The sequence below is a fragment of the Hordeum vulgare genome, chromosome 6H (assembly GCF_904849725.1).
Source record: "Hordeum vulgare subsp. vulgare chromosome 6H, MorexV3_pseudomolecules_assembly, whole genome shotgun sequence".
NCBI classification, from domain to species: Eukaryota; Viridiplantae; Streptophyta; class Magnoliopsida; order Poales; family Poaceae; genus Hordeum; species Hordeum vulgare.
In genome coordinates, this window is record NC_058523.1 from 459,728,392 (window position 1) to 459,739,186 (window position 10,795).

Sequence of the window (10,795 nt, forward strand, 5' to 3'; positions counted from 1 at the left end):
TTATTAAAATTTGGATTTGTACCTATTCACCCCCCCTCTAGGTCCATCTCGATCCTTTTCAGCGTGTCATGTCATGGGGTTTGGATGCACGGGGGGAAGTTGTACCGATCCTTATGGTGAGAACGAGCCATGTACGGTACCGAAGAGGCTAGCAAATATGAGGAGGTGAGATTACGTATGTCCATGGTATCACATTAGTCATGAAGAACTCATGTAATTATTGCAAAGTTTTATTAGTTTTATCACAAATCAAAGTACTACTCACATGCCCCGAGGTAGAGGGTTGGTAGGAATTAACCATCGCGCAACCCCGATTCAAAACAACAGTAGGATTTCAACTAGGAATAGAAATGCTCACACATCATCACCATGCCATTTTAATTTTTAGATGAACAAGAAGTTTAACATATTTTAATATCTACACATTTCTGAATTAGTAATAATGCACTCACACCTTTTTCATATCACCACATTGTTGGGGAACGTTGCATGGGAAACAAAAACTTTCCTACGCACACGAAGGCCTATCATGGTGATGTCCATCTACAACAGGAAATTAGATCTACGTACCCTTGTCATTCTCAAAGTTTCCCTTCTTTCCCTTGCCCTTCTTGAAACTAGTGGTTTTACTAACCATCAACACTTGATGCTCCTTCTTGATTTCTATCTTCGCGGTGTCAAACATGTCCAACAGCTCAGGTATCATCTCCTCCATCCCTGCTATGTTATAGTTCATCACGAAGCTTAGTAGCTTGGTGGCAGTGACTTTGGAGAACTATGTCAATCACTATCTCATCTCGAAGATCAATTCCCACTTGATTCAAGTGATTGTAGTACCCACACAATCTGAGCACATGCTCGCCGATTGAGATTTTCTCCTTCATTTTGCAACCAAAGAATCTTGTCGGAGATCTTATACCTCTCAACACAGGCACGAGCCTGAAATCCTAATTTCAGTTCTTGGAACATCTCATATGTTCCATGATGTTCAAAATGTTTTGGGAGCCTCAATTCTAAATTGTAAAGCATGAGCACTGAACTATCATGTAGTCATCAAAACGTGCATGTCAGATGTTCGCAACATCCACATATGATGCTTGGGGGGTAGCACACGAGCGGTGCATTAAGAACACATGCCTTCTATGGAGCAATGAGGACAATCCTCAGGTTTACGGACCGAGTCTGCATAATTGCTACTATCATCTTTGAACCTAGTTTTCTCTAGGAACGCATAAAAAATACACGGGAGTTACAACGCGAGCTATTGTTCTACAACATACTTTGTAAAGACAACTTAGACTATGTTCATGATAATGAGTTCAATTAATCATATTACTTAAGAATTCCCACTCAACTCAATATCCCTCAGGTTGTTTGATTGTGACATGATCCAAATCCACAAACCCAAGTACGATCATCACGTGAGATGAGGTGGTTTCAATAGTGAACATCTCCATGTTGATCATATCTACTATATGACTCACGTTCGACCTTTTAGTCTCATGTGTTCCGAGGCCATGTGTGTACATGCTAGGCTCGTCAACTTCAACCCGAGTGTTCCACATGTGCAAAACTGTCTTGCACCCGATGTATGTGAACATAGAGTGTATCACACCCGATCATCACGTGGTGCTTCAAAACGACCAACTTCCGCAACGGTGCACACTCGGGGGGAACACAATTTTATCTTGAAATTTTAGTGAGGGATCACCTTATAATGCTACCGTCGTCCTAAGCAAAACAAGGTGCATAAAAAGATTAACATCACATGCAAATCATAAGTGACATGATATGGGCATGAACTTGTGCTTTTTGATCTCCATCTTCAAAGAACCGGCATGATATTCATCATCACTGGCATAACACCATGATCTCCATCATCGTGTTGCCATCATGGTTGTCGCGCCAACCGTGCTTATACTATTATTGCTACCTTTCAGCGATAAAGTAAAGCATTACATAGCACTTAATGATTGACACGCAGGTCATACAATAATTAAATACACCACTATGGCTCTTGTCGGTTGCCGTAGCATCGACAGGCAAGTCGATATTAACTATTACAACATAATCATCTCATACATCAAATATATAACATCATGTCTTTGGCCATATCATATCACAACATACCCTGCAAAATCAAGTTAAACATCCTCTAATTTGTTGTTCTTCTCCCTTCAATAAATGCTTGTTGAGAAGGAATTAGGAAAATACTTGAAAGCCACGTATTCTATCAGGTGGCAGCTAGGGCGAAGAGGTGAGGAAGTTGATATCGATGACAGTGGGGGGCTCCTCGCATGTGGCACTCACAAACAGACCAGAAGGGGACAAAGGGAGGACAACGACAGCGGTGGCATGCTCACACGTATGCAAAACCGGTCTAAATTAAGAGTGAAAATGGGTCAAAGAGGAAGCAAACTGGGCAAAAACTAGTGTAAGTTAAGATTGAAAATAGGTCAAAGACGAAGCAAAATGGGCATGATCAGTTTACATCATTGTGTTGGGTTTTGATATTTTTATGCGCGGGGAGAAACAAGGGGTGGACGAATAGCATAATACCATCCATCTTACCCATGCAGAAGTCGGATGATGTTTATAATATTTTGTATCCAATTGATGCTATATTTGAGATAATAAAATCCTCCTTTATGAAAAATGACTACGCAATGCATAGTACTCCAACCATGTCCCCGTCCGACTCAGCACTCGTGAGGCAATCATCGAGGACGTGAGGCGGAGTGGAGCCCCTGGCCCTAGCAGCATGTTAGAGCATCTTTAGTAGAACCCTTAAATCCTTAAATCTAAAACTAGTTTTAAGGGTTGAGAATTGTCCATTTTCGACACTTTTAAGGATTGAAAAACAGGGACAAAGATTAGAACCCTCAAACCCAACCCTTATAACGGAATATTCCCGGGAGACGGGGCGGCGGCCGGGGCGTGGTGGGCCGGCGGGGCGGCGGCCGGGGCGAGGTGGGCGGCGACCGAGATGCGGAGGGCGGCGGTGCGCGGAGGGGCGGCGACCGGGGCAGCGGAGCGGCGGCCGGAGCGCGGTGGGCGGCGGTCGAGATGCGGAGGGCGGCGGGGCAAGGAGGGCAGCGGCCGGGGCGCGGGGCGGCGGCGGCCGAGGGGACTTCCTGCCGAGTAGGCTCCACGTGACAACGCAACGGATCCTGCCGCGTGATCGTGTTCGGCGAAAGGGAGCCGACCCACGCCCCACCCCCACCACAACTGCTCACCTGTGCACTACAGCTAGTTGCCACATCTGGGGAGAAGAAAAAGGAACTAGGATCTCATCCTCTTTACATCTGCAAGCAAGCCACCAATGTCATGATGAAGCTTTCGTCTCAAACGTCAACCGAGTCAGTTTTTTCTCCGATAATAAAGCGAGTAAGCACCATGTTAGCTAGTTAGTTGAAAACGTATAGCTCAAGGAAAACGATGCCAGGATGAAGCTTTTCATTCGTTGTTCTTGTCGGTACAAATCTCACACGGCAAATACTGATAAACTATAGAACCATATAAGGTTGAGGTGCTACGGCAAGCACAGTGGATGGGCTCGAGGGCCAGCAGAACAAACCACATTCAGTTCAAGTCAGTTTTCAGCCGGTGTAGGTAGTGTCAACTTATGGAGAACGGGGACGACGACCACGACGAAACTGATGCTACCAGCCTAGTACATCTCACCGGCGAACAACATACTGTTGGGCGACTGGGAGCTGGCGACGGAGAAGTCGGGTATCGACATCGACAGCTGGGTGGCCGAGAGGGAGGCGAGGCTAGAGTTGTCATCCGACGACCGACGACGAGTCCATCGCCTTGGGCCACTCGTCGAAGATGGGGTTGATGGCACCGCTGTCGAAGTCACCAAGCGGTTGCTGCTGCTGTCGCTCGGCCTTGGCAGCATTGCTGTTACTATTGCTGTTGTTGTTCTGACCCAATTCACTCGTTGCCCCAAGCTGAGGAGGGTGGCTTGGGAGCGGGAATGTGGTCGTTTCAGACGATGGCGGCAGGCACCATGGGCTCTCCATGGAGGTGTTGGTGGCTTCTGTGATGAGCTTACTGTGCTCGTCTGCCAAAGGTCCTACTCCATATGCGGTGTACCTAAATTTTACAGTAAATACTAAAGGTTAACTGGGAATGTGCATATGAGGTAAAATCATAAAACAAGTATACAGAAACGAGTTTTTTCATCCTTGGTCTGCAGATCAACGAGTCATAAGGAACAGTGCAAAGTTGTTCATGCAATGCCCAGTGCACTGTTCTTAGTATGATGAGAGGACAAAATCTTCGGCACAGTTGTACAGAACTAGTGCTCCGAAATTTGTAAGGTTTTCAGGATAGATCCAACTTTTTATGAGGTGCTCAGTACTCTAAAATCCAGCTTTTATGTGTGGGACAAAACAATATACAATCTCAACGGCCTTTCAGGTTAGACTATATATTCAGTTGCCCACGAACGAAATGAAGAATTATTGCAAAGTTACTCGTACGCAGTACAATATGTACAGCCCGACAAATCATGACACAGGAAACCCTATGTTTTTTGAAGATAAATCAAGCAGTTGTACAGTTGCCCTGGTAGAAACAAATAATTGGTATACGGATGGAAAGAGTGGGGCTTCCAGCACCACGCTGGCCTCTTCAGAGATAGTGGCGACCGGTATTCAGAGATAACGCAGCTAAAATGACCCAAATCATTGTGGGCAGGCAGGCCCTAACAGAAACAACAACTGGATGGATGCTGTAGAAGAATAAGGAAGCGGAGTAAATGGCAAGGGAGGCCAGGCACTACAAGCACTGCGAGACTCTGCGAAGACAGACCACAAATGTGTTGTGCATCATCCATTTTCATCTTGATACCATGGACAGCAGTACGTGCTTGAAACTTAGCCTGCGCCAAAGCCAAGTGAAACACCCTGCACAGCAGTGGAGGTTCCACCTGAGCAGAGATCTATCGTAGGGGCCGACTGTCCCCGGGTTCCCAATCTAAAATCTGATCCCAGAAAGTAAGCAGAAGCAGAGATCTAAAGGCTAAACGCAGCAGAAAATGTGTTGCAGCGCAGAGAGTAAAAAAGTTTCAGTTATACTAGATGCAATGCATATCGCGCTTGTTGCAGGCGGAGCACTGTGCATGGGAACAAAATGGGACGCAGAAATTAGAGGACCAAAGGTATCTATCTTGGCTTGGCCGTCTCCAATCAGTTGGAGGCAGGCATGATGACACCGTTAAAAAGACAGGGGCTACTGCGTGGCATGGAGAAATGTCATGAGCAGTGTAGTGCTCACCTGAAATCTTTGCATGTTCCGCCGCCGCCGAGAGCCGCGTAGGGAGCCATGTGCGGCTGAGGAGGCCCCAACGCGGAGGAGAAGGTGCTGGACATGCTGTTCCCCCCGCCTCCACCACCACCGATGGCGGGGTAGAGAGAGTGGCTCTGGCAGCCGGTGGCGAGGGGCGGCACGGCGGAGGCGGCCGGCGGCGGCTGGGAGTGGGGGACGAGCTGCGTTTCCACAGGCTTTCTTGAACGGTTGCGGCCGCGGTGCATGTGGTTCTCGCAATGCTTGGAGTCGGAGAAGGCCTCCTTGTCGCACCGCCACTTCTTGCCGTCCGTGCGCCGGCACCGCCCCGGCTCTGGATCCACCTTCTTGCGCAGGAACAATTCACGCCTAACTGCACAAAGCCGGCAAACCCGATCGATCAGGGTAAAGCTGCATACATTCTTCAATCGAAAAACAATTTACTCAGATTTGCAGCATTAATCCAACTAAGAAAACAAAAGGGTTAAGCAGGCGCCGCAAGTCCTGTAGCCCTCACCATGTTGTGCTTAGCTAAATCTTGACGAGAGAACCGGTTGGGATTAAAATAAACTCAGCACTTTCTGGTAGCAAATCGGGTGGCTCTCGTCTCCAATCGCGGATCCCGGATTAACAAAAGACCGAACCGAGTTAACAAATGGATGCAAAGTACACCCACGCTTGATCGGATGAATAAACAAAGAAGCAAGCCGCCGGCCGCGCCAAGACAGGAGAAGGGGACGTACTGACGCGGTAGGCGAGGTCTTCGACGCCGCGGCGGATGGGGAGCACGAGATTCGACGGGACGGGCACGCCGGCCACCAGGTACTTGTATATGAGCGCCTCGTGCTCCAGCTCCTTGTACTGCGCCGCCGTGAAGGGCACCGGCCTCGCCAGCCACCCCCCGTCCGCCCGCGCCTCCTCCCCCGCGCCATTGCCGCTGCGCACAACAACACCCCATTGAACCACGTTAATGTGCTTTGCTTGGCTTTGTCCCTCTCCCCCCTCTCTCTCTCTCTGGCTGCGTCGCTGTCAACCTCGCTCGCCAAGATGAGGAGGCGAGAGAGAGGAGCCAAGAGCGCCCCCTGCATCCTCTTCCCCTGTCGCTCTAGCGTAGACGTACGTATTTCTCCTCTCTTTTTTCTCGTGGGGAGGAATGGATATGTATCATGGATGCCATGCGATGCAGGCACTGTAGCGAGTGGTGACAACTGTTGCATGGGAAGAGAGAGAGGGGTGTTGCGGTTACCAATGCCGACTTTTAAAAGCCGTCCGTGAGAGCTAGCTTCAACCGGACAACTTCATCCGTGTCCGTTTAGCTCGTCACGACAGAAAAGTCTGGTACACGATTTCAAACCAAAGCGCGTACGTTTTTCGTTCGTCCTTTGATCCATTGTATGTCCAAATTTATGTTTTATTTGCGTCGTTGTGAACACGGAGCAAACATGTGCCTTGTTCGTGTGCTCCTTCCGTGGCTCACGAGTCGGCATCATAGTCTCTTGTTATTGTCCCCTTTCGCCCGTCGCCTGTAAGCACACAAACCCTAAACCGGAGACCCCATTTCTACTTCGCCCGCGTGCTCCTTCCCTCCTGTCAGTAAATCCATCGACGAGGTGTCTCCTTCGTCCCGGTGCGGGTGGCCTGCTGGTGGATCTGCGGCGGTGTCGGGATTTGGCAAAAATTTGCACATCCTCCGATGGATATGACGAATCCAGTCGTCGGCATACTGCGTTTGCCATGGACTGACCGGAGGCCGGTACATCAGGTCTGTGCGATCCCTCGATGCCACATGCAGGCGCTCAATCCTCCTTTAGCCGCACGGGACTAACCCGTTACAGGTTAGCGAGCAAGACCACGGTCGGCCGTCGCACTGGCCAGAACACTGGTCCAAAAGCTTGCCGACTCACCTTCATTGTTCATAAAGTGCGATGACTGCTTGCTGTAGGTTGTTCGACGCATTTTTTGAATGCCGAAACATCCCGGTTGGCCCTTCGTTAATTGCACAGATGACAGGGTATGATTGTTGTTCGGCCTTTTGCTTGTTGATGATCAACAACACACATATAGAGATCAATCTTAATCCAACTAATAGAAGCAGTTATGAAAGTTGAATACATTTTAAAATGTCTAATTATGATTTATTTTTTCTTCGGTCTTATATTCATAGTGAAGAATTGATAAAAATAAATATATATATATATATATATTAAAATGCATTTGATGAAATAAAAATAATGTTCAAATGTGAAATAAAGTAAAATATGTGATTAAAATGGATGCTAGCCGGCCGCAACAACGGGATTTGAGTCATTCCGTTGGGACGGCCGATCCATTTAAAAAAATGAGTATATGAACCAAAAGAATAAAATATAAATAAAACGCGCGTTCGTTTGGATTGCGGTTGTAGTTGCTTTGAGATGGTGCAGGGCAACCGCTTGCGCCACTTTTGCCTCTTGTCGCTCTTTCTTACCAATAATCCTACACCTACGTAAGGTTCTTACGTAAACTTACTAACCCTTTTCTAAATACTCTTCTCCCCCGATATCAACCTAAATGGTCCTAACCATTAATCCTAATTCAATTAACTACCTCTAAATTAGTCTTTATGTAGAAACCTCACCTAACATTATGTGGGTGTAGCATTTCCTTTTTTTTACTGTGGTGTGCTTGCATCCTGCCTTCGTGTTTTGCTTCCCGTGTTGAGTGTGGTGGTGGCTACACGTCAGATCTTCAAAAAATTTATAATATCCCTATACCACTTCCTTATCTTATCCATTGTGGCCAACGACTCAAGCTGGTCGTAATGGGAGTATCATAGCTAGTATCAAACATGCCAAGTACACAACTTTGATGATGTGACATAGAATTAAATGAAGAAATAGAGGGTTAAAGATCATATCATGATATCGTATCATATTAAATTTTGTGCTACTTTGTGTCTTACATGTCAATTAATTACATATTTTATAATATTAACATATGATACTATGCATTACGGGTATAGTATCATAGACTAGTATCATATGCATGATACTAGTATATGATACTCTCCATTACAACCAGCCTCATCCACTCCTCCCAAGCATTTTCCGGGTTCATCGTCCACTCCAGAGAAGCCTCACAACTACCTCTCGATGTAGTGGTATCGAATTAGACATAAGCACGCACACATTTTCTTTTGTGCCCTAAAATTTGTTCAAGGATCGAAATGAGTCTTCAGGCTAGGGCGCCTCAAAGATACTACCTACTCCTACGTAGGATCCAGCAACGGGAAGGGCACCATCGGTCGTCTCGTCTAGGGCCCTGTTTGGATACTCTAACCGGGTTAGAGGTTAGAGTCAGATTCTAACCCTCAACTAACCCTAAACTAACTCTAACCCAAAAGGTGTTCGGATGAGAGGGTTAGATTGGCAATAAATGTCATTTCTCAATCATTTGGTTACTTTTGTCCATATTTACTGCCGGATTTGGTGTGGCCGATCGTTGTGTGGCCTGCTTTCGCTCACAAATGAAGTACAAAAAAGACACACACACGCACACATACATACCTGCGGGTGCTGCAGCCGGCAGGGCGCGGCGGGGCGGGGCGGGCCGGCAGCAGGAAGGGCGGGGCGGGGCGGGCCGCCGGCTGGGCGGGGCAGGTCGGCGGCGGGGCGGGGCGGGGCGGGCCGGCGGCAGGGCGCGGCGGGACGGGGCGGGCAGGTCGGCGGCGGGGCGGGGCGGGGCGGGCCGGCGGCAGGAAGGGCGGGGCGGGGCGGCCGGCGGCAGGGCGCGGCGGGGCGGCAGAGGCTGGGGCGGCCGGCGGCAGGGTGCGGCGGGGCGGGGCGGGGCGGGCCGCGGCAGCGCGCGGCGGCCGGCGGCTGGGGCGGCCGGCGGCCGGCGGCTGGGGCGTTGAGGAGCGAGGGCGACGGGAGGGACTAAGAGGATCCGATGCGGATGGAGGAGTGATTTTTTTTCTTTTTTTTTTGTCCCCACCTAACTCTAACCCAAAAAAACACCTCTTGGGTGGGTTAGAATTTTTGGGTGGGTTAGATACATCTAACCCAATCTAACCCTACCTGTTTGAATTTTTGAGGGTTAGATAGCTCAACTCTAACTCAATCTAACTCTAACCGTGGTATCCAAACAGGGCCTAGCTCGCTCGCCGCCGATCGAGTCTTCTTCCTTCCTACACGTCGCATCAAGCATGGCCAAGCCGCAAGTACTGAGCGCCTCTTCAATGGCCGAAAACACCAGCCGGACAAGTGACGCCCTGCTCTCAAGTCTCTATGTAGGCATCAGTAGTAAATGCAGTGCCGTAGCTGTAGCTGCCTTGCACAGAAGTGGCGCAGTAAATTGTCAAGTCGGTCAAAGGGCCGCTGCTGCTGCTGCTGCTCCATCCTCTATCCACCTCACCTCGCGGCCACAGCCTCGATTTGATTTGATTTCATTCCTCAGTGGCCAAGTCACGCGATGGACACGGCTCGTTAATATATTATCCTTCGGATTCGGAAACGGGCCGGCCGGTCACATGCCGGTCTGGTAGAGCACGTACTCCGATCCAATTGTTTTTTTTCCTGCTAGTCATGGACTCCATGGCTGGCTGTCGTATGAGAAGACGGGGCCATGCTACACGAGGGATTTTTTCACTGTTTTGACTCAGGAGACGAAAGTAATGCACAAAATAAATTCGATCTGAAACTATTTCACGATCTGACCCTTTTAGAAACGTCAGAACCCGTGGCGTGACTGGTGTACATAGAAACGTCTGTCTATCGTGACGTTTCCGGTCCACATTCACACGTCAGTATAGCTCGCGTTGCAGATCATCTAGAAACGCCACCCTCACTGGCGTTTCTACACAGGCGCCAAATGCCATTATGCATGGCATTTCTTACACAGGCAGATCTGAGCGCAGGGAAGGAGGCCAGCTGGGACTTGGCTGGGGTACGGTCGGGACGCAGCTCCCGTCGCCGCTCTGCTCGCATCTCGCCGCCTCTTCGGACTATCCAAGCACATCCTAAGCATCACCACGCAAGCTACGAAAGCAGGAGCCGATAGATGAATCTGCAGGATCCAGCAGCTACAGCAACGAGCAGTACCACAATTTGAGCAAAAGGCTCTTTAAAGGGTGGGTCTGTCCAGTCCTCTTCCCAGCTATAGCTTGCGGCAAAATTGACAGAAATGACCCCTCGGGCGAAAGAACTCACGGAGTGGCCCCTCGGGGAAAATATTTCCCCGGCCTGACCCTTTTGTGTGGCGCCCGACACCTAGGCGCCACACTACACTGTGTGACGCCTAGCCGTTCGGCGCCACACCCCCCGACCACCTGGCAGGGAGGGGCCCACCCCCAGGCCGTGTGACGCCTAAGCCTTAGGCGTCACACATTGTAATGTGTGGCACCGAACGCTTAGGCGCCACACATGGACTTAACTGGCCACGGGCCAACCCCCTCCCCACCCCCTCCCCATCCCCTCCCTCATTCAAACAGAAACGACAACTGCGGCGGCGGCAGGCTCTCACC

The 10,795-nt window shown here is 49.4% G+C and overlaps 1 pseudogene; it reads right to left on the reverse strand.

Moving 5' to 3' along the window:
* Positions 1-3,426: 3,426 nt before the first annotated feature.
* Positions 3,427-6,324, reverse strand: LOC123405602 (annotated as a pseudogene).
* Between the last annotated feature and the right edge of the window lie 4,471 nt (positions 6,325-10,795).